At 39.2% G+C, this 22,982-nt stretch overlaps 1 protein-coding gene across 3 annotated transcripts in view; it reads left to right on the forward strand.

The window, feature by feature from the left end:
* Positions 1 to 832: 832 nt before the first annotated feature.
* Positions 833 to 22,982, forward strand: part of sema4c (sema domain, immunoglobulin domain (Ig), transmembrane domain (TM) and short cytoplasmic domain, (semaphorin) 4C) — an 82,328-nt gene continuing 60,178 nt past the window's right edge. For all 3 annotated transcript variants that reach the window (XR_015867134.1, XM_088426894.1, XM_088426915.1), the window contains exon 1: positions 833 to 1,295. The gene's annotated coding sequence lies outside the window, so the exon portion shown is untranslated. The remainder of the gene's footprint in view (positions 1,296 to 22,982) is intronic.

Here is a 22,982-nt window from a genome sequence, read left to right on the forward strand (position 1 = left end):
TTTGGATCCAAAACATGCACATTAGGATAATTGAAGTCCCAACAGAAAATAACATTATCAGGTTATCAGTTATCATAACGTGACTAAAACAAATTGAAATGTTGATTTGTGCGCTTAAAACATTGAAACTTTTATTTTGGTTGAACATATAATTTTTTTTAAAAAAAAATCAACAACCCTATGTGTTTTTTGCATTACCCCCAGCAACCGTTCTGGACAATCTATAAATTCTCTTAAAATTCCAAATGGCCATCACACCCTCAATCCATCGCACAAGAATTCAACCAAAATTGAGTCTAATAAAGACATACAAAAGTTTATAACTGTGTGTGTGTGTGTGCGTGTGGGTGTGTGTGTGCGTGCGTGTGTGTGCGTGTGCGTGTGTCCGTGCGTGCTTGGGGGGGGGGGGGGGTGTAATGTCTTTACCATTTCCTTCCACCTTTCTAACCCTGCTCATTATTATTATAATCTCACAGGTAAAAGGACCACTGAAGAGTTGAAAAAATAAAGTCACCCTCCAGGTTGGAGAGCCGAATTTGCCGAATAAGTCTTGACTTTACATATGCACACACGCACACTAAGGAAGTGGTCGTCACCAGGCAGCTAATGACCGCTGGGGGCCCCACTCGCCTGTGTTGGGGTCCTTGTTCAGAGAGGCCAGTGGGAGGGTTCCGTTTGTCTGCTTTTGAAAAAAAAAAAAAAAATCCACCCAAGTCCTGTTGCGATGCGTGCTGCCCGAGTACACGCTGCGCCACGCACACGCACAACCGCGCGCTAGCACGTGCGCGCGCATTCTCACTCGCAGACTCATTTTCGGCGCTGCCACAGCGACGCATGAACATAACGGCTACTCCAGTCCCGACGTGTGCGTCGGCTATGGAACTTCTTATAGTGGCAGGATTTTAAACTCCTTCAAAAGGCTGGATTATAAGATCGCACTCTATTTTCTTTCCTTTTTCTCCCTCCCCATATTTTTCCTCCTCCTCCTCTGGTTTCCTGTTACAAAGCCTCGGGAGGGAGTTGAGCGCACAGCCCAGGTCCTCCACAGAAACTAAATGACAGGATCACAAGCCCTGATTTTTCTGCATCGTCGGGACATTTTATAGCAGAGGGGCAAAGAAAAAAACAGTTAAGAGAAGACTGGTTGACATTGACAAGGATGTGGAATGATTTATAACTAAAGAAAAATCCAAGGAACAAATCCGATGTTGTGGAGAAGAAGAGGGGGAAGGCTTTAAGGTTCGATCTCACATCATCGCCACTACCATCCGCGTAGTAACAGTCATCATTATAAGGTAAGTTTTTATTCGTTTTGACGGCGATAGTGACGAGGAAGGCACTGTTTTGCGGAGCGTCCGAGTCTCAACTGGCTCCATTGTGTTTCTTGGGAAATCTTGGCATACATCTGATTTGGTATTTTTGTAAAAGGTCTTTTTCGGGGTTCCATTGTGGCGCAACTTTATCTCCATTCATAGCGCAGTGTAAACAAAGCGCACTGCGGTCAGCAGCACTCGGGGAGAAATCAACTCTGGAGCACACATCACTTCGAAATCTACAATGTTGGCGCTTTCGCCGATGCCTCAACTGGTCACTCTTCAGCTTTTCTTCAATGTGGATTAAATCATGAGTTTGAATGACTGAACTTTCAGGCGCTTTTCTAACGCGTGTGATTATATAATTAGTTTTATTGTCGCGACGCTTTGCAGCTTTTAGGCGTGCTCAAAGAAAGATAAAGAAAGTCTACATCATCGTCCTGCACCTCCAGAGCAACCCTGCGTTGAGCTAAGCATCAAAAGTGATGTCAAATGGCAGCAGCATAAACCCCGCACTTCTTAACAGAGAATTTAACGACCTGTTGTCACCCTCTGGTGTTTTGCCTTAATGAGAAAAGTATTGCTTTGCTCGAGTGATCATTGTAATTATTGAGATGGGGGCAGGCGTCCACTCATGGACGTAAGGAGCAATACATTTAAAGGATTAAAAAAAATGCGGTGGCTCGAAAGGGGGTTTCTTTTACTAGCCGAATGGTGCCAGTGCCAGTTAACTAACAGACAGCCCGGGAAGGGAGGTGGGGGGTGAGTTAGTTTTAATGGGCTGTAGGAGGAAGGTGGTCTTAATTTTACGGCCTTTGGAATTTACAATGGACGGTACTGTATTTTCCTGTGCGATATGAGTCACGTGATGTGCTTATTACCCATCAGGTAGCTCAGTCAGTCTTTTGTACTATCAAACAATTGCAAACATACAGTATTGAAAAACAGTGGAATATTGGTTCATACATCTGTCTCACAGTCGAGAGGTCCTAGGTTTGTGTCAGGCGGTCCCCTGTGGTATTTATACTTTCTTGCATTTTCGTGTGATTAAATACTTAAAATCGCCTCTATACTGTATATGAAGCATTGCTTGTTTATCCTGAATGTTCCTTGGAATTGGCTGTTGACCAGTCTTGGGTGTACCCTGCTTTTCGCCCAAAGTCAGATGCATTAGGCTTCAGCTTACTTGCCATCTCAATGCGGGCAAGTACGATATGAAGTTTAGAAATGAATATTTGAAATATGAACAGTTGACTGTGGTGTCTGGGTGTTACTTGTGGCTGACTTTTGGATGGTGTATTGCAGATGATAATCCATCTGAAAATTTGTTTATTTACTTTTTAATGTGTCAACTCAAATTTAAAGACCCTTCAAAATACAAAGTCCTTTTTCGATTAATACGCAGAGTATATTTTATTAGATTGAGGAAGATGAATGGTCAATTTTACTAGGAGGTAAATCAGCCCCATCATACACATGATTCTCAGTTTGGCAGGGAATAAAAAAGGTTTTCACATTGAAAACCTTAAAACAAAATGCACACGTGGGTAGCTCTTGGCCAAGATGATAATGACTTCATTGAGAGCACTACAGGAGCCCCGCCAACTTGATATGTTCATTGTAATACAGACAATGGACTCCACATCCTGACAGCCAGCCTCCTTCCCATGTTGCCTCACGTACCCTTTGTGCCCCCTCCTCTCGATTTTTTATATATATATATATATATATATATATATATATATATATATATATATATATATATATATATATATATATATATATATATATATATATATATATATATATATATAGGCCAGTTGATTGTAGGAAAGGGGTGGGACACAGCCTGGGCTGGTCGCCAGCAAATTGCGTATAATCAAGTTATTGATTATTAAGATTCTAATCAACTGTTTGAAAGGTGCATGAAAAAAAATTGGAATTGATGTCGTATTGTAGCTGTAAACAATATCGGTTCTGTAGTTCTATCTTTGTAGTCTCAAGACATTATGCGTTACTGTATGAAGTCAAGCTACTCAACAACATTGCAGAACCTCCTGTCGTGCATTCTACTTGAAATCAATATTCTGTTTGATATGTCACTCCTGTCAAAACAGGTGTTCAGAACATTCAAAAGTAGCTTTCATTCTATTAAAATAGATTCCATCAAACATATAACAACAATATTGAACTAAATACACATCCCTGATAAAGTAATTGCACCATTGATTTGTTCTATTTATTCCTGCATTCTTATCATCCAGCAGCCTTCACCTCAGTTGTTTTCATATTCTCCACATGTGTACACAATGCTGTATGTGAGTGAAATGTGTGTTTTGACACCAAAGGGTCAACATTGCATCATGGCCGCTACGTCGCCACTGTGCCAGATGTCCCCTGCCTGTTCTATGTTTAATTGTCATCAGTGTGTCACATGCATCACATCAACGCAACAGATACTGGAGGCCACATGGCGAGCAGCTGAATGCACAGTAAACTCCCGTGACAACAGGATGATTCTGGTTATGTAACTCAAGAGACGATTCACGTACAAGATCGCACATATTGGCCATTCAGTCCCCGTTCATGCCTGATATGTCCCTTGCTAACGATATAATGTGCTTTGAATTGTAGGAAAGGGTTTTTTTGCGCTTCTTTTTCTGAGCAACAGTTCCCTGTAGTCAAAACAACAAGCTCGCAACCTTGATGATTCGATTCATCTTCTAACTGCATACCTTTTCTTTTAAAAAGTCCTTTCAAAGGCAGATCAGATTTTGTTTTAGCTACTGTGTGTTTTGTGCTTGCCGCCATGCGCACTGCGACTCTGACGCTGCCTTAATAGTTTGCCCCAACTTCGTTTGCTGTGATGCTTCACACCGAGCACTTGTGTTATCGTACCAAGTTATGGTTCAAGTCAGGCCAGATGCATGGTATGAACAGATGGATAGTGTGCACGTTTGCATGCGTGTGTGTGTGTGTAAGTGTATCTGTGTGTATATGCCGCAGGGTAACAACAGGAGTTAATATTGGGCTGGACAGCCTGATGTTTAGAAATGAAGGAACTCACACAGTTTGTGATAATGATATTTGTCAAGGTGTGCTTGAATAATCCGGCATTCTTTGTGCTATTGATTCATTCATTATGATGGTGCATTCACTTGCTGGGCCCTTCATTAGGTTCTTCGAAATATCGAGATGCAATTTTCAAAGTACTTCTACTATATATATATATATATATATATATATATATATATATATATATATATATATATATATATATATATATATATATATATATACTGTATCTTCAATGTGAATTAAAAAAAAATATATATTATGGCCAAAAAGTAATCACAATTTTGGTCAATGTTGAAATCGAAAATGAAAATTGAAAAGAAATTGAAACAATGTTTACCAAACAATAATAATAGCAATATTTCTTCATAATGTTCATAATATAAGTAATGATTTACATATCAGCCAATTTTTAAAGCATGAAGGAAAAAAAAGTAAGAATGTGTTTCCAAACTTTTGACTGGTACTTTTTATTGAGGCATGTATCTGAATGAGCTGTGTTAAAACTCAAAATATTCCATACTGCAGCATAAAAAGGTATACAGTACTTTAGTAAAAGAAGCTCTTTTACTTTTACGCTCACTCACAGCACACTTCACAAACTGTAGTCCGCTCTGAGCACTTTAACGCCTGTTGAGACATTTCTGTCAGGCCGCTGGATGAATCCGGAGGGTTTTGGCAGGGGCTGTGATTGCAGTTGTTCCGAGACAAGAAGCTTTTGCTCCTCTTGCAACTTAGCCTTTCCTTTGATCTCTCTCTCTCTCTCTCTCTCTCTCTCTCTCTCTCTCTCTCTCTCTCTCTCTCTCTCTCTCTCTCTCTCTCTCTCTCTCTCTCTCTCTCTCTCTCTCGCTCTCTCTCTCTCTTTCTCGCTCGCTCTCTCTCTCTCTGTTTTCCTTCTTGCGTCTTGTTGTAGCGCCTTCACGGTAGCGCACCGGGGTTCTTTTTTGCATTGCCACAGAGTGAGCACTTAGCACTTATAGAGCTCAAATTTAATTGATCGGACGAGTGCGTGGTCAGCGTGTTTTTGGAATGAATGTGCCTGAGGAAATCTGTATAATAATCCGTTTGGTATCTCTAATTGCACTGCCTGTGTTTTAAATGCCCCAGCAAAAGCAAATCAACTCAGTTAAATTAAATGAATTCTTGTCTGTATCATCCTCCAAAAGGCTTTAGTAAACTCACATTATGGAGCATATGGCCGTAATAAATATTTGTCACTCTCTATGAATGATGCAGCTGAGCCCCATCAGCGGCAATCAATATATGAATAAACCTTCAGGGCGGACTGTTTTCCAGGAAAGTCACACTGGTGGAAAATTCAATATGGTGCACACCCATGGTCCTAAAGGCATATCAGAAGACCAAGTACACTTGGATAAACCAAATCTTCTCTTCATTTTAGCATTTTATAGGATAAGCCCTTTCATTCTTCCATGTAATTTCACCTGCTATCGGGATGAGAGCTGTAATTCTTAGCTGGTCACTATAATATGTGGAGGAGCATGGCTTTCCAAATACTGTTGTTAGACACGTTTGAATGGTTATATGGACTCTCCGATGAAGCAACAGAAGCTTGGTGGGGCACCTCAAAGTGGCTGCACTTCTGCATAATTTATGAATGGTTGGATGGAAGTGGAGGAGAGGCCTGACCTGCATGTTTTTTACCAGCTGACCACTATAGGCCATCTGCTCCCAACTAGACTAAGTCTCTATTTTTGTCTCTCAAGCTCAGCCCCATCACCCTTTATGCATCTGCAGTAGCATATTCTGCTTTCCGAGGCTAATGTAAAAGAGAATAAAGAGCATCGTAAATGTTCGCCTTTTGCTCACCAAAGGAAGAGAACAGAGAGTGACCTTTAAGAAGTGTGCGCCTATAAATGTGCCAATTCATGTCTCATCTGAATCTCACTAAAGATGTGTGAAGGTGTAAACCATGAGCCATGAGGTCATTTCATCAGCGTTTGCAAAGCCATGTTGACATTACAGACATTACTTAGCTCGTCTTCGGGGCATTGCACTGTTCAGTATGTAGTGACTGCCGGGGTACAATCACCAAATCTTTTTCAGTCAGGATCTCTAACCTGTCTGCTGTCGTTTGTCACTGAAAGTGTACTTTAGAAGAGACGAAATTAATTGTACATATTGGAGAACGGATTATGGTGCTTTCATTTGCAATGGTTCTACAATATATTCAAGATGGAAAGATGGGGAAGTTAGAAATATCCTACTTATTCTATTTCTAGTTACATTATTCAGCATTTAAAACAAAAGAGGCTGGTAAATGCTAGCGCCAGAAGCTAGCAGTGTCTTGTGTGGGAGTTGTGTCTTTGGTGGCAGGCTGGTTATCATATCTGCCCCACATGTGAAGGTTCTGGGTTCTCTTCCTGCTCTGGCCTTCCTGCGGACAGTTTGCATGTTCTCCCTGTGTCCGTGTGGGTTTTCTCTAAGCATTCCGGTTTCCTTCCACATTCTAATACCATCCAGGCTCGATAAATGGTTCTTCTTCTTTATGTGCCTTGCTATTGGTTGGTTCCAGCATAACCGCGTCCCTCTTGTAGATAAGCAGCTTAGATGATGGATGGATGAAAAGTGTCTTTTTTGGCAGTGTTGATTGACAACTTTTCACTGAGTCGCTTAAAGCAAAGATAATCTTGCGACATCGAACCGAACCACAGCTGAAATGAACGGTAAGGGCAGTTTTCACAAATGTTGCTAGATGTACTTAAACATCCACAATCACCTGTTTTTGTTTTGGGTTTTTTTTGTATTCTTTCACTCAGAACTGTGACATTAGCTTGTTTTTGTGGGCTTTGTAATGATGAGAGAGGTTGGACATCAATGTTATCTTTACATTCTCTGAGGTGCAAAGCGTGTTTTCCATCCCATTCTCAAATTTATACCAACAAGTGACGCTGACTGGGGTGCCATGTTGGCATGTATGAAACATGTTCATGTTCATTCTTTCTTGCATTAAATTAAAAAAAATAAAGTGCATTCAAATGCATGTTTGAAATTACAAACAGGGCTTGTCAAGTTGGGTAGTTCGAGTCAAGTTGGCTAGATACCAAGTCTAATCAAGTGATTCTCAAGTTTGCGGCAAGTAAGTCTAAAGTGCGAAAAATAGTAACTCGAGTCTAACTCGAGTCAAGTCATTCAAGTTGAGTTCCCCAATCTATGGCAATTTGTAAGATGAAGTCTTTTAGAGTATCTCTTAAGGATTGTTCTTGCATTTGTACTGCATTTTAGTGAAGTGTGACCATACATCCACTTTTCTTAATGAAAGTCATGAATTTCCACTTTTCTCGACACATCTACATAACCAATAAACGACCAGCATAATAAATGGTAACCATTTGCAAGTTGTCCGTTTATGATGTTTTTTTTTTTCTTTCTAATTACTCGTCGATGCCTGCTGGCCTATTATACTTATATACAGTATATGCACACATACTGTACATACATGAATGTGTATGACTTTTACCGGAAGTCATTTTATGTAACAGTGCAATCTGATGTTAATCATTGTTTCTTTACCCCTCTTTACCCTATTGATTCGTAATTGTTCTTGTTTTATTGTCTTTCCCGAGTCCATATTCATCATGGCTATGATGGAAAATTTGAAAACATATAGTCTGCCATCAGCGAGAGATGATAACATTCTCAGCGAGAACTCTTGTACATGAGCCAACTGTGTTTCGGGGGCAATGTGCAAGGTATTCACTGTGTTTTCAGAGCCCTGTGATGGCAAATGTTGTTTTCGCTGACTCAGCAGATGTTTTGAGGCCGAGTATCTACTATATTTTTTGTATTTTTGTCTTATTAGCGTAGTTGTTTTGGTTGCGTTGCCATGTCAAAGCCGTTTGAACCCTCAATGAATGCCGAGGGTGCCTTTTGTTTTAAGATAGAGGCCCTATTTCTTTGTATATCTGTATGTGTGTATCTTTCAATGCTTTTGCAATTCAGCCTATGCATTGTTTCTCAGATAATGTGTCCAGACAACTACAGTAAACCAGAAGAGTGTGTGAATGTGTTTTCTTGGTTGTATCAAGAGCATGGGATTCTGTTTTTAATGACAGCTTTTTTGGCATTGTTCTGGTCCAACAGAGCTCACCCTCCCTGCTGTGGGACTGCCTGTTAGTGGGCAGGAAGTGCCAGCAGCACGCTGTTTGAGAGCACCCATACACTGTAATGCAGACTCTGTTCTGCATACACAGCCCTTTCCTTTCTATGGCCTCGTAAAGTTTTTAAAAGACAAAAAAAAAAGTTATATTGTGGCTGCAATATCAGGCTAGTAAGCTGCATCTTATCCAGGAAGGGACTACAGCCCGGTTAATGGCCTCTCTCCGGGGTAGGTACAGCACAGGGGCCAGAGCAGGGTTATCAGCTGCAGGAAGGCCCCTGCATGGCAGCTCTATTAAAGCGTCCATGGGGTTGAGTGGGTGTAGCATACTTAATTCTGGGAAAGTGGTGGCAACTTCCCAAGCTGTGATTTTTGTTTAAGCCATTGAGAAAATACGATTTATGTGTAGTTATAGTTTTTTATGTTGTTCTTGATTTTGTAGTATATATTCTGACAGAATAATTCATTATCGACCTCATATCTTGGTCTTTATGGAAGGATTTAACCTGACACATACACACACAAAAACGTGTACAGTATGTTGAAAAAAATCAGTGATCAATTTAAGTATATATATGTAAAAAATATGAATAATTGAAATGTAACAAGTTCGTACTAACTTAGTTGGGCCAGCGTCAGTGATCTTTGGGTGGCCTGACACAGTTATATACGTTATTGTACTGTTATTACAGAAACCTGGAAATGTATCTGAAGTGTGGCTCTTAAGTTTCAAGGACAGTACGCCATTAATTGTGGTAATAACGTACCAGATACACCTGTGATTGTTTAAAAAAAAAAATTATATATATATATATATATATATATATATATATATATATATATATATATATATATATATATATATATATATATATATATATATATTCATAGACAAACCAGTTTTACTCTTACCACATGCTTTCAACACATTCCAACATAACATATAGGTATGTGGTTGGTTAACACGGAAAACAGGCGGGATAGAGGCTTTTGAGGACCATAATGTAACTTGGACTTTCCGTTAATATGTACAAACGATTTCTTAAAACTAAAAATATAGTGGGGGCATCAAATATGAATCACAATATAGCAAGGGTTCGCCGTTTATAATTCTAGAATGACACATCTTCAGGCAGATTCAACAGATGGTGGTATTGTGTGAGCTGCAGAGGTTTTCTTCTTCATAATTATTTTTTAGTAAATAGCTACAAAATCAAAAAGAAAAATACATCCAGTATGATGTGAAGATGGTGGTAAGGTGCATGCCCTCAGGTTGATGAATTACATTCCAACTCATGGATGCCAGGATGCCGAGTCTGGAAACATCAGACCCCACAAGCTACCGCTGCTTTTCTTCATTAAGCAGTAAGCGATACAGTGCTCACAGCATCTGCTGACTCTAACCTGTCGCTGCCTCTGTGTCCTTAAAAAGATTTATGAAACACTGCTCCTTTTTGCTCACAAAAAAAAAAAAAAAAAAGATACAGGCTCAAATATCTTGTCCAGGCAAGCTGTTGGTTTTTGTTGACAATGCAACCTTCTCACTGGGACTGTCTTCTTAACATTATTTTAGGTTTTCCTTCCTGGAAGTAAAGCATTGAGAGTAATAAAATCACAGTATATACAGTATACAAACTTACACTAATACTGAATATACAATTTTTTGTTGTTGGATGCTGAGTGATCGGCACGGTAGCAGGCCGGTTGGCACGTCCAACAAGGGGTTGTGGGTTCGATTGTGGCTCTGGCCTTCCTGTGTGGAGTTTGTATGTTCTCCTGATGCCCGAGTGGGTTTTATCCAGGTACTCGGGTTTCCACACACACTCCCAAGAACATGCATGGTAGGTAGAGTATATTGTTCATTCCAAATTTTCCTTAGGTGTGCATACATCAAATTACATTCAAATACTGTACAGTAATTGAAACGATGAGCACATTGTGATTTACGAGCACATTTATAAAAGGTGAATCGTGACATTCACAGCACAATGTAACATGTGGCTAACATCATAGACATAGGTCTAGATTTAGGGGGTCTGTTTGTGCCCCACCTCTCACCTTTATTTCCTGTTTTGGGGCTTTGCTGTTTAGGCTCAACCACAGCTTGCTTCTTTTTCTGTCTTTCTTCAGAACATATCTGTAATCATAACTAATTTAAAATAACCATATGACACGTCATCAGTCTGGCATGAAAGCCAGTAAACCCTTTCCAGTTTGTATTTTGAAGACCAAATTGCACAAGAAGGCTTTAAGCTCCAACCCCTTTCTGGTTGACTGTGAGGAATAGGCAGTTGTTGCATTTCAAAGCTTATTTAACCCATGAGTTAATAAGGCTATCGCTGGTTTACATCTATTTGGCCCCACCTTGAGTCCACCACCCGCATCTCTCTTGAGCCCAGCTGTATCAGCAGCTGCAGCTATAAAAATGCTGTTGTTGAGGTGTGAGTTTGTGTGCTGCGAAGAAGGAATGCCGCCGGAATAGAGAGGCAGTCTTTCAGCCTTTATTCCATTGAAAGACTCACCTTTGACCCTTGGTGGTCACACTGCTCTATTGCTGCTCTTTTTTCCAGTCCACTGCTTTTAGCTAGATGACATACCATCTGAGGAGACAGACAGATTTAGATAAATAAACAGACACACACGGGACACTTGCAGGGATGAACCCAGTGTGATGACAGTGGAGATGTAAAAGAGGAGAAAGACAGAAATGAGGAACAATACACACGCTAGTGAGAGAGAAAAACAGATTGGGTTGAGGTGCCAGGTTAGTCGCAGCATGCCCAGACAGGCACTCTGACGAAACAAGATAAGAGATGGCTGTGGTCATTTTTTTTGGCTCTTTGTCTTTTTATATCTCCCCTTTACGTTGATAATCCCTCTTGTGCATCTCATCTCTATATGAATAAAATTAGACAATTACACCATATTATCTAAGTTGCCAAGACCAGCTCTTTGTCCCAGACTCTTTATTCTTTAGCACTGGGGTGTCAAACTCATTTTTATCGTGGACCACATTGGCGTTGTAGTTTATGTCAGTGGGCCGGAATGACTGTGGAGTCAAATAAATGTTATCGTTTGTCACATACTTACTTAGGCCAGATTTGTCTCCTGGGCCCCAAGTTAGACACTTTTAGACCAATTTTTTAAAAGTTGAAGACAAATTGTAAGTGTGTTACTCCAGCCAGAAACATAAAGACAAATCAACATTTCACGGGCCACATAAATGGAAGTGGCGGATCGGATCTGGCACCCGGGCATTGAGTTTAACACCTTTTTCTTTTGCATATCAAGATGTTTTCGAACTGGATATCTTTCGTGTCAAATCAAAGCCCGGATAAATGGAAGAACAGAAGGAAGCGAGGTTAAAAAAAAAAATAAAAAAGCAGCCACAAAAATCATACAAGTCAGAAACATGACTTGCTGTGGTAACACATGCGGGGGAAGACGAAGACATTTTGGACAATTGTATGCTTACAAATTTGCGGCTACATTCTGGGGAAGGCCCTTTTCTGTTCCAGCATGTCTGTGCCCGAGTGTACAAAACAAGGGCAGAAGAGGCACGCATGGGTGAGTTTGCTATGGATTGAGAGCATAGGCCCCATCACAACCCCATCAACCACCTGAGCCACTCTTGCGTGACCTTGTTGGCCATGCAATTACCAAATGACTTGTCTGAGTAAGGAGATAAATACTCATGGACGGTGCAGGAAAAGTCATTTAACATATTTGGAAACTTTGAATGAATCTGATGTTATTTGACTCTTGTAGGACCGTTCACATCTGGGTTGGACGCTGTCGATCCTGATCCCAATCCCAATGCGGAGGACTTATGTTTCAATTTTAGAGCTGCTAACTAATGAATATTTTCACAATTGATTGAATCTGCCACTGTTTATTTCTGATTAATTGACAGATCATATTAAAAAAAACATCAACATTTTATACCATTTCAGATAAAAAGGAGGAGAAAACACACAAACATAACTATCCAGTTGATGGTTTGATGTGTAACATGCAGTGTTAAGGCTCTTCTCTTCCAATTGGCTGCAGGCCGCAAAGTACAAGCTGCGGGTCATCCCGTTTTGTGATCGGCAATGAAAGGCATTTGTCGACATATGGCGATCGCAGATCTTTCCACAAAAAACAGCCAACCCTGATTGGCGGACAGTCAATTGGAGCACCATTAGTCCCATGCATATTCTTTTATGATTTGCTCTTTGAAGCTACATTGTCAGTGATGTTATCCTTGATTTACAGTATAATAATTCAATAATGCTCTCATTCGTGATTGTTTGTATCTCTCTTTCCTTGTAGACCTGTAAATCGGTACTTTTTATCGCTACTTCTTTTTTTCCTCCTCCCATTCTCACTTTATAGTTGTCAGGTTTCTGCATGGTGGGGCGAGGTGGTGGAAGTTTGAGGAGGATGTGGACCCAGAAACAGGGAAGCAGGGAGGTCAATGTACTCCCAAAAAAATAATCAGGGGTTGGTGAAAAGCAAACAAGGTGAACAAACAAACAAAATCAGAAAAAACAGCTAAAAAAGAAAAAAAAAACAGTATGGTGTCTCATGACGGCAACTACAAAGAAAATGACCCGACAAGAATCGAAAGGAAACAGGAAACTGAATACACTCAAAACTGATGAGACAACAATGAACACCTGGGCAAGATACAATTGGAGTAGGGAGCTGATTGGCAGACAAAAGAGAAGCAGGTTCACAAGGACAGGTGGACACAATCACAAAAACAAGACACTGACACAAGGGGACGCGAAGCACAAACAACTAAGAACATGAACAAAACCCCAACATTAAACCCGGAATTTGAAAAGACAAATCAAAAACCAACAAAAGCCCAGAACAGAAACAAACAGAAATTCCCAAAACCAACCCATACACTACAAGTAACATCCAACAGATAGCAATAGCCATTGTAACAATATTGTACTTTTCTTACTATTTGGACTTTCATCATCGCAACTCTCCTTATGTAGTCTTTTTCTCTCCAAAATGCACACCTGCCTTATGGAATTGTTTACCATGCCATGTGTTATGCACTAATTTGGTGAAGTCTTTTTTTTTTATATATATAATTATTTTTAAAAAGGCTAGGGAGAAGAGAATGGCACTCTTTGTATTATTATTTTTTAAATGAAGCCAGGCAAGCTGCAGTAAATGCCTAATAACAGACACACACACACATACACCTCCTCTCGGGCTGTTTGTGTCAAATAATCAATAACACTCTTAAGGAAGGCCTGAAACTAATAGGAAGAGACAGTGAGGAAAAAATGGGGGTGAATATCCATTAATGCAAACAAAGCCATCTTGCTTTGTATCTGCTGATTAATTTCTCCCCACTTGTTGCAGAAATGACTATTTGAGTAGTATGAGTTGAAGGAGGCAGAACCATACCTGTCTAAATCAGGTTAAATCAATTCCATATTCAAGATGAATATTTCTTTCAGTCTTCCACCACTCTGTCTGCATTCATTCTACGTTTTCATTTTTCTACTGGTTAACATCTTTGATTTGCGTACCAAGGTTAGGTTTCTTAAATAATTTGTTTTTTGCTCTCTCTGGGAGATGGCCTAACTTTTTTAATTGATTGATTTTGAAATTCACTTAGCGACTTGTGTATGTGTGTGTGTGTGTGTGTGTGAGAGTGTGCGTGGTTGGGTGTGTGGAAAAGGGAGCCTTGATCGCTTGTGGGTTGTTTTCTGTTTTCTTCACCAAGCGTTCCCTTGACACATTGATAGAAGGGGCGTGTGTTCCTCTGAGGCTGGGTCGCTATACTTGTAGCTATCAACAAGTGGCTACTCAATTTAGTCCATAAAAATACAGATTAGAAGAATTTGCACCACATACACTTTGGTAAAACAAAGTGGCAACCACATAGATGCACTGGAAATGCTGGTACTCTGAAGAGACTTTAAAGTCCAAAATATACAGTAAAACTTAAAAAAGTATTTTTTTTTCCTGTTTTGATATTTTTAAAAAAAGGGGAGGGGGGATTTAACGGGCAACGAGTCCTGCATAGCTAAAACTAAAACGTAACATTTTAACAAAATGCTAAATTAGCTTTACAAAATAATCAATCTGGTCTCCGTGAATATTTTTGGGTTAGACAGAGAATTTTTTGAATGTCTTTTTTTTTTTTGCCGGAGCAGTACACAATGTATTCTCCATGAATCATTTTTGAGCCCAACAACAAAAAAGTTCTCTCCAAAAGGCCAGTGACGGATAACATCTTTTGCCTGATTTTTTTTTTTTTTTTTTTTTGCGTCATTGTCACTAGCGCTCCCTGTTCAAGTTCCTCCTTTTGTTCCTCACGACTTTCGTTGGCGCAGATTAGCGTTACCTGTGGGTGAAAGCTGTGCTTGTCATTTGCATAAGATCAAAAGTGAGTGATTTTATTCAGAATGTGACGAGTGGATGATAAGTGTGCTGTCATTTTTTTTTTTTTTTTTAATTCAGAAAAGACCTTTTATTAAGGCACCTGGGAGCAGCTTTAAATTGCGGGGAAAATATGGCACCATGCCTCCTCTTACTTGTCTCTATTTGAGCACCTGAGCTCTTAGCAGTGTGTCCATGTGTGTAATTTGTCTTTCGCTTCTGCTGCATGGGCAGTTGTGTTGTTCTCCATCTGCTGTGTAGTGTTATTGAACGCCTCATGTATTATGCAAAATCAACATTGTCTATTTGTAAGCTGCAATCCTTGTGGAGTATTGCTTCAGGTTTAGGCTTCATGAAGATTGTATTGCTCTTTGTTGGACCGCTTGAACACTGCAGAACTGATTGTGGCTTTGCTGTGTGCTGCCAGGACCACACCGTCTGTCACACGGTTTCTTTCTCTCTTTTAATATGGATGCATTTGCTTTGTGTCTGTGCGTGCCTCTGCCTTTGTTTCACTGAGCCTGCATGACTCTTTCTTTGTGGCTTCAATGTGAATGGGAATTAGCGTTTGTGCGTCCTAATGTCTGTGTGCCTCTGTCGGTGCATGGTTTTCCTACCTGTATGTATCTGAGAAAAAAATAAAAAGATTCTAATAGATTGACTCAAGCCGTATTCACACATACTCCCTTCCTGAGGTACATATATGCTGAATCGCAAACGCACGTGCACACAAACCCACACAACCGTCAAGTATACATCGCATGTGGTTATGTCGATGATTTATATGCCCGACACATAAAGGTAGGCCATCTGTTTCCTCTTAACGCTAATGTTAATCTAAAACAATTTTGTTCAATATCCTCATATTAAACCGCTTCTTGTCATTTACTGTATACACACACATACGTTCTTCTTCCTCTCCTCCTTTTACTTTGGCCAATATTTAGAATGCGTTGAATTCTTTGGCGCTGTTTTCTTTTGCTCTAAGTTGCTGGGTCAGTTTCAAGTAAGAATGCTAATTTAGGTGCCAGTTTGCAACAGTTTTAATGAGAGTTGACTATTTATGTCAGTCGAAATTGCACTTTAGCCCAAACTTGAACACTTTGGCCTTGTGAAAATGTAACATGAAAACGAGGGTAGCTTTGGTGTTTTGCTTCTACAAGACCACAAGATGTCTGAACTCTTCTTCGGAAACGTCAGTTTATAAGGGACTGTGGAGTTTGCTTGTTTAGGTATGTTTGTAGATTTTTATTTTATTTTATTTTTTTGTCCATTGTCCATTTTGTTTTGATAATGACATTATTTCCAAAAATAAATACAAAATTATTTAATTCAAAATATGATAATGATAAGGATTATTCTTATATTATTATCATTACTATGAATTTTGTCATTCATTATGAGAACGGATTGTTTTGCATTGAGAATTGCTGGACATACTTTACAGGAAATTTACAGGGGTATAGAGACATTAGGATTTTCTTAAAGCTAGCCGGAAAAGCTATTACTTTCTCCTTACCTCTCCTTACCTCTCCTTACCTTTTTCAGATTTTATGCATTCATCAAACCTGCTGCTACATTCCAATGAAACACTGGCGTTTACAGGCATTTTATTTTTAAAAACAAAGAGAAATGCAAAAATTTGCCAGGGACATGAAAAAAAGAGTCCTCTGTGTTACTTTTGGCAGTAAACAGTATAGCTCATTTTCAGGCTAAAATCACTACCAATGAAGTAAGGCAGCATAAAGAGTCCATCAATTGGTACAAAAATATTACTTCAATGATTTGGTCCTGAGCACGAAATCAACAAATAGCCGAGATTTTAAACGAATAATGGTGGGTATAAGTTCAAGAAACAAATCCACAAATGTGAATGCTGGACTGCAAATATGCAGGTGTTCAATAAAGTACAATGAAAATAAGCCAAATAATAAAACCAAATCTCTCTGGACCAGCAAATCACATATTGTGCAAAAGAAGCTGTAAACAGATAAGCCAAAAAAGGAAAAGACACATTGAATAGTATATTTTCCATTGATGGCTACAGTAATGTTTATTTCCAGTCAGTACATAAGGGAGGCATCGCATTTCTCAGCAAGAAGAACATCAAGCACATATACAATTGCAAAAAAATTGAGTACTGGAATGCAAGCGTGGAAGTAAAATAACAAGCATAATATCACTTGAGCAAGAAACTGCAAGAAACCTTATGAAATGGAAACGTAGTCTTAACAATGTGAAAAAAACTCAAAACGATAGAAGTAAAAAATAATTGCATGATTTGGTTGGCTTCTGTGCACCCACAGGAGACGTTCTAAAAATTGTGCATATAAGAACACACACCATGCAGAAACTCACACAAGCTCTCATAAACTGTAAAACTTTTCCACTGCATTAACTAAACGTCATACTTTTGTCCCTTAGAGCTGATTCGGTCATTGTAATGTGCAGTTGTTGTTTTTTTTGTTTTGTTTTGATAGCTTTTTCAAAAGTAGTTTTTCTTTGAAGACACTCAGCATCTCTTAATTTCAGCCTAATAAAAGACAAAATGACAGATCCTTTTTATTGACATCAATTTGTATCTGAAAGCTTGCCAACATGTCTGTGTAGCTAGCCCACCACTGGTTTGGGCTGTGTGCCGCTGATGTGGCTTCCATTAAGCAAAGTGAAGACAATTTTCCATCTCCAACTGACTGCTGAGCTTTTATTTTCAGTGCTGACAACACGTGAGGGCTCCAAGTGAGCATTGCTTTTATCCAGCAGCAGGTTTGCAAATAGTGGCGATAAGGGACTATGCAATCGTGAATAGCCACATCTAAGCATTATAAATACATTTATGAAGAACTTTTTATTTTAAAAAAATAATTGAAAAAAAAACTGTTATTTTATGTTTGATAGTTGGTAGAAGGAATGGCATCAGTCTTCATTCCTCTGTTTGAACTACAAATATAATAAAGGTAGACCAATTTCTCAATAGAAGTACGTGTTAGTGTACGGCATGCCAGAGAATGGAAAATAAATTCAATAAGGTCTTTCTAATATGAGGCTGTTTAAGTGAATAAAGTTGAAGATAAATAGATATTTAAATAAACAAATAAAACAGCCACGCAGCAAAGCTACATAAATGACAGTTTTCATTAGTAAAAACAACGTAATAATTCAATAAAGCTGATTTTGTTGTACCCATATGTGACTGAAATGTGTGGTCTATGAGGCAATTATGTTTGTCAGCATCTTCTTCAGCTCATAAAAATGGTGGTGAAAGCTGCCAGCCCATCTTGAGGATTTTTTTTTAATTGGATGTCACATGTTGGTGTAAATGTGGCTTCAGATTTTTCCACCCGACAAGAATAAACTGCATGGAGGGAGGAAAAATAAAACGTTTGTTCTTTTCCCTGACAAAATCATCTATAACACCTTCAGTTTCTATCCTACATACTTTGAACAGTCCTCCTGCACTGACACAGAAACGATGTATCCTGTATACCGTCTGCATGATTTATGCGTGCATTTTTTATTGTTTTAATATAGTACATATCTTCATGCAAATGTGGTATAGGATGTGCCTATAGCATAACAGCATGATCAAAGTCACTGTTAAATAACTCCTGCGCTCAGTGTCAGCTGATTTGGATTTGTTTCATCTCCATCTTAATTCTGAACCCTGTAGACGTCCTAAAACTTTTGAGTTGTGTGAATCATCATCAAAATCACTTTTAAGTGCTGCTAAAGTTTGCCTCACTTCCAAAAATGAACTATTGGCGCTGCATTGTATCTTATGCAACATAATGAAAGATGCATCAGGAAGAGCTGATGTGACATTCCAATTGGAAGGATAGTATATTTCTTATGTACATAGTACTTATGGCATACAGAAGCGTAGATACTGCATAGAAACCCCTGTGCAACGTGATTGGATTCACATGATGCGATGGTACATCAATGCACAAGTTACAAGTACAATTATTTTGTTCATGGAGTTGGTTTGGCTGTAATCTGTCATGTGGGCCAAACTCATGTTTGCAGCAACAAGAAAAACAAGCAAAAGCATCTCTTTGAGATTGTTGTTGTCTTATTTGCCCTCTTAAGCCAATTTTTTTCTACAAAATCATTTTGATCAGTCTGGTTTTTATCAGTCACTTTTGGTGCCCCTAAGTTGGGGAATCAAGTTTGTCTGTACATACAAACACAAATACATACAGGACACATCTGTCTTTTACCCCATCATTTTTCTACACCCCTCTATGAATTCCAATACTTTAAAATATTAGCTCTTTCTTTACCTTATACTGTATGAATAATACACACTTTTTCAAGATGAGCAAATGTAGGAACTTAGAGTCATGTGTGTTTGTACCACACGGGGACATCCTTATCAGTTTACGGCTTAAAATTGTCTGTTTCGTTGAGCCCGGCGGTCTTTTGGAAGTTAACAAGTAGCATCATGGGATGTCATGTGCCTAGTATTTCATGGTGGCTCTTACTTCGGAATGGTCTGAGTAAAGTTTTAATAAGGAACCAAGGCAAAATAAAAATCAGACTTGTGCAAAATAAATGCCTTCATTATGATTAAGTAACTGTAGAAAAACTAATGTTGCAAATCTAATACATTCAATCACACATTTCTATTTCTTTACCTAACTTATCAGTGTCCTAATTAAATAATCAACCAATGTCCATGAGTGAAAATATTAGTCTAATTGGCTGGATGGGATTTTTTTTTTTTTTTTTAATAGCATCAATTTGCCCAAATTATGTGTGATAACCTTACCTAGCCTACAGTATTACCTTAATTAATACAATTTATATAAAATATGTTGCCGGGGGAATATCCTAGCTAATGTTAGAATTAGAATAAAATTATGGACAAGCCTTGTCTGTTAGAATCAATTCATGTAACTGTTAATAAACCGTGACTATGATTTCTGCTCAGGACAACTTGCGTGAAAGAAAAAATAGTCCTTCTATTCAGAAATGGGCAATGGGTGAAGTTTCTTTTGCCTAAAAAATTCTTTGAGTTTTGTACAAAAAAAACAAAAACAGGAGGAAATTAAGACAATCTGACAATGGGAAGTAGGACGCTGTCCCGCTGTCTTTTCCTGGAGGAGGAGTACATAGCTTTCAGTGCTCAAAGTTAAACAAATGATGATCAGACATTTGTGTAGTAGCAATCGATTGCAATCAGCTTAATAGTTCAAAGTTCCACGCTGACTTGATCAACTGCGTAACAATTTCTAAAGCATGATATTGTTTGAACACAATTCGATTCCATTACCTCATCCCTATTCATCATTTCACTCAGCCACTGGAAACAGAAACAGAATTCAGTCCGAATGCAGGTGACTGGAGGTCAGGTTTCATGAAGCTATGTGTTGGTTCTCATGGCAAATGTACTTCCATTACACGAAACATTACAGCTTTTGCAGTTCAGGCCCACAGGAAATAAGTTTGAACTCTGAGAATGCTACCAGTTCAAAATATAGCTGGAAATTATGATTGCAATCTGTTTAAAAAAAATGCATTTACCTTTTTTTTAATTTGTTTTTTAAACTATGACCCAATTCAAAATATAAATTGATAAATAAATAACTTTGATTTAATTTTGTTATTTATGGACAGTATGTTTCTTACGTTTTATTTAAGAAAACATTTGATATTATGTGAAATATTTGCATTAAATTAAAAATTAATCACTTGAGATTCATGGCTAAGCCTCTAATTAGTCAGATTCCATGTTTTAATTAAATCCCACAACCAAGTAAAATATACAATGGTTAACCTTAGATTATTCATACATTCTCTCTCACTGAGAAAGATAACATGGCACTCTGTCTTTTCGATCCCAGCACAAGCCTTGCCCAAAAAAAGGGTTAATTGTGCCTATGAGTGAAGTTAGAACACAGTTGGAAACAGGCATTTGCGCCACTGTGGGTATGAACTCAGCTTCCCAGCCAATAGAAGCGGCTCCTCTGAATCCCTTTAAAATTAGACCTTGCTGAATCGGAAACAGACTCAATGGACTCCATGCAGAAAAGTAAAATACAATGGTACAATATTTTTATGAAGAGCTGCAAGGATACCATCACAAATGGGTGATGTAAAGTCAGCTAGGGTGAGTACAGATCACTGGTGTGAAGTCACCTCTTCCAACAGGATGTCTTTCGTGTCAGTGTGGTCACTCCCCCTTCAGAGTGTTCGATGCATGTCGTTATCATATATATGAATGAAATACACTGACAATCGCTATGCGTGTGCCCGGAGTGCGAAATGTGCACTTCGATTTAATCCACCAAAATCGTATTACGTCACCAGCACCACAGTTTAGACTTGTGTTCAGCTGTTCTGAAGTTTAATCTACTTTCACTCACCAAATTGTCAAGTGCACCAGGAGGATTTGTAAAGAAAAACACCCTTTGTCCGGCGGAATACCCAACATGGCGCAGCGCGAGCTGCCAAATTCCCAAACAAGCTAAACTAGTCTGGAACTGGCTCGAAAATCAAAATGTGCCAGTTTTAAAGTCCAGAGTGTCTGATATTGGTTTTCTGCTCCGTATTCTATGTATCAGATAAAAGTTGAATCAATCATTTCTCATGCTAGACTTCGTCTTGGTTGATGAAGACGTTTTTTTTCCCTTTAACCAATAATGTTCCCATGACCTAGATGGCTGAGGATCCATGGACATTTTTCCCTCAATAGTTAAGTCATCAGATGCCAGCACATCAGCTCCATCAATCTCATCCACTAGATGTTTTTAGCATGTATTTAATTCTTTTTATGTTCTCAGTGATAAAGTATACACAGCTGTGCACTTTCAGCTAGCACACGGATAAGTCAAACATCCTGATTAGTGTTCACCACATCCCCAGACCCTGCAGTCACACACTGTGAAAAACAGCCCCCTCGTATGGTTTTAATAAAGTGCTGTTTTTATGTCTGAGCACCTGCTTACTAACAAAAAGCCCCTCTGTTGCACACAGGGGCTTTTCACAGCGAATGATCAAGTGTGTGAGTGTGTGAGATTGCTCAAGGGCACTTCATGGGTGTCTTCATGATTCCAGGAGAAACTTTAATATGTCAGAATAACCTTTGCAATAACATCACCATCATGTCGATTTGTCGATTCGACAGTATGAGCAGACTCTTGTTATTGTCATGTTTTGTTGCAAATTTTAGTTGCCAATATCTCCCTCCCTCACATATACTCTCACACACACACACACACACACACACACACACACACACACACACACACCTGTCATTCTCCCTCGGGCTCATCTCGTGGAGATCCATCACTTTCCTCTGCTGTCAGTGGGAACAAATGAGCCGGGGCATGTTTCTTAGCGCTTCTTAGTGCACGTGCGCAGGCCAAACTTCCTGTCTGTTTTACCTCCCTCTCTTCTGTTTTACCGAAATACACCGACCCATACACGAGCACGCACACACACGCAGCCCCCCCCCCCCCCCCCCCCCCCCACACACACACACACACACACAATCTAACTTGCTCCGCACTGTTACCCACAGACAGATCACTGACACACAGTCTCCTGGAAATGCTGCACTGTGTATGATTGTGTATGTCGCACTCATGTGTGTAGTTACAGACTTCCCACCCCTACTGTGTCAGTCTGGCAAGTGCCATTTCACAAGGAGCTGATTTAGTCAGGATGGAGGGAAGGCGAGGGCCTTGATGCAAGAGTGTTTGTTGTCAGAGGCTTTATTAATAAAGATGACCTTAGCTGCTCGGAGGGTGCGTCGCTTTCTTCGTTTTTTTCTTTCTGCTTCTAAACACACAAACTCACTAAAATAATCATCATTCCGAGAAGCTATTTTATTTGTGTATTCATGAATAAATAAGTATTAGTCTATCTTGTCTCTTTCTTCATCTTGAGTTTTGTTGCAACAGTCGACACGCTGCACTCCTGTTTGTGTGGACCAACATTCTTGCGTGCATGGAATCTGGGTCTACTTGGGTGTAGCAGGGATAATCCTTTAGGTTACGATTCCTTTTTGTCTCTACGGATGTGATTACGTGCATCACTATGTTGGGTGAAGTAGGTTGAGTCCTTGTGTGCAT

This window comes from Hippichthys cyanospilos, chromosome 1 (genome assembly GCF_059441005.1).
Source record: "Hippichthys cyanospilos isolate Australia breed blue-spotted pipefish chromosome 1, RoL_Hcya_1.0, whole genome shotgun sequence".
Lineage (NCBI taxonomy): Eukaryota > Metazoa > Chordata > Actinopteri > Syngnathiformes > Syngnathidae > Hippichthys > Hippichthys cyanospilos.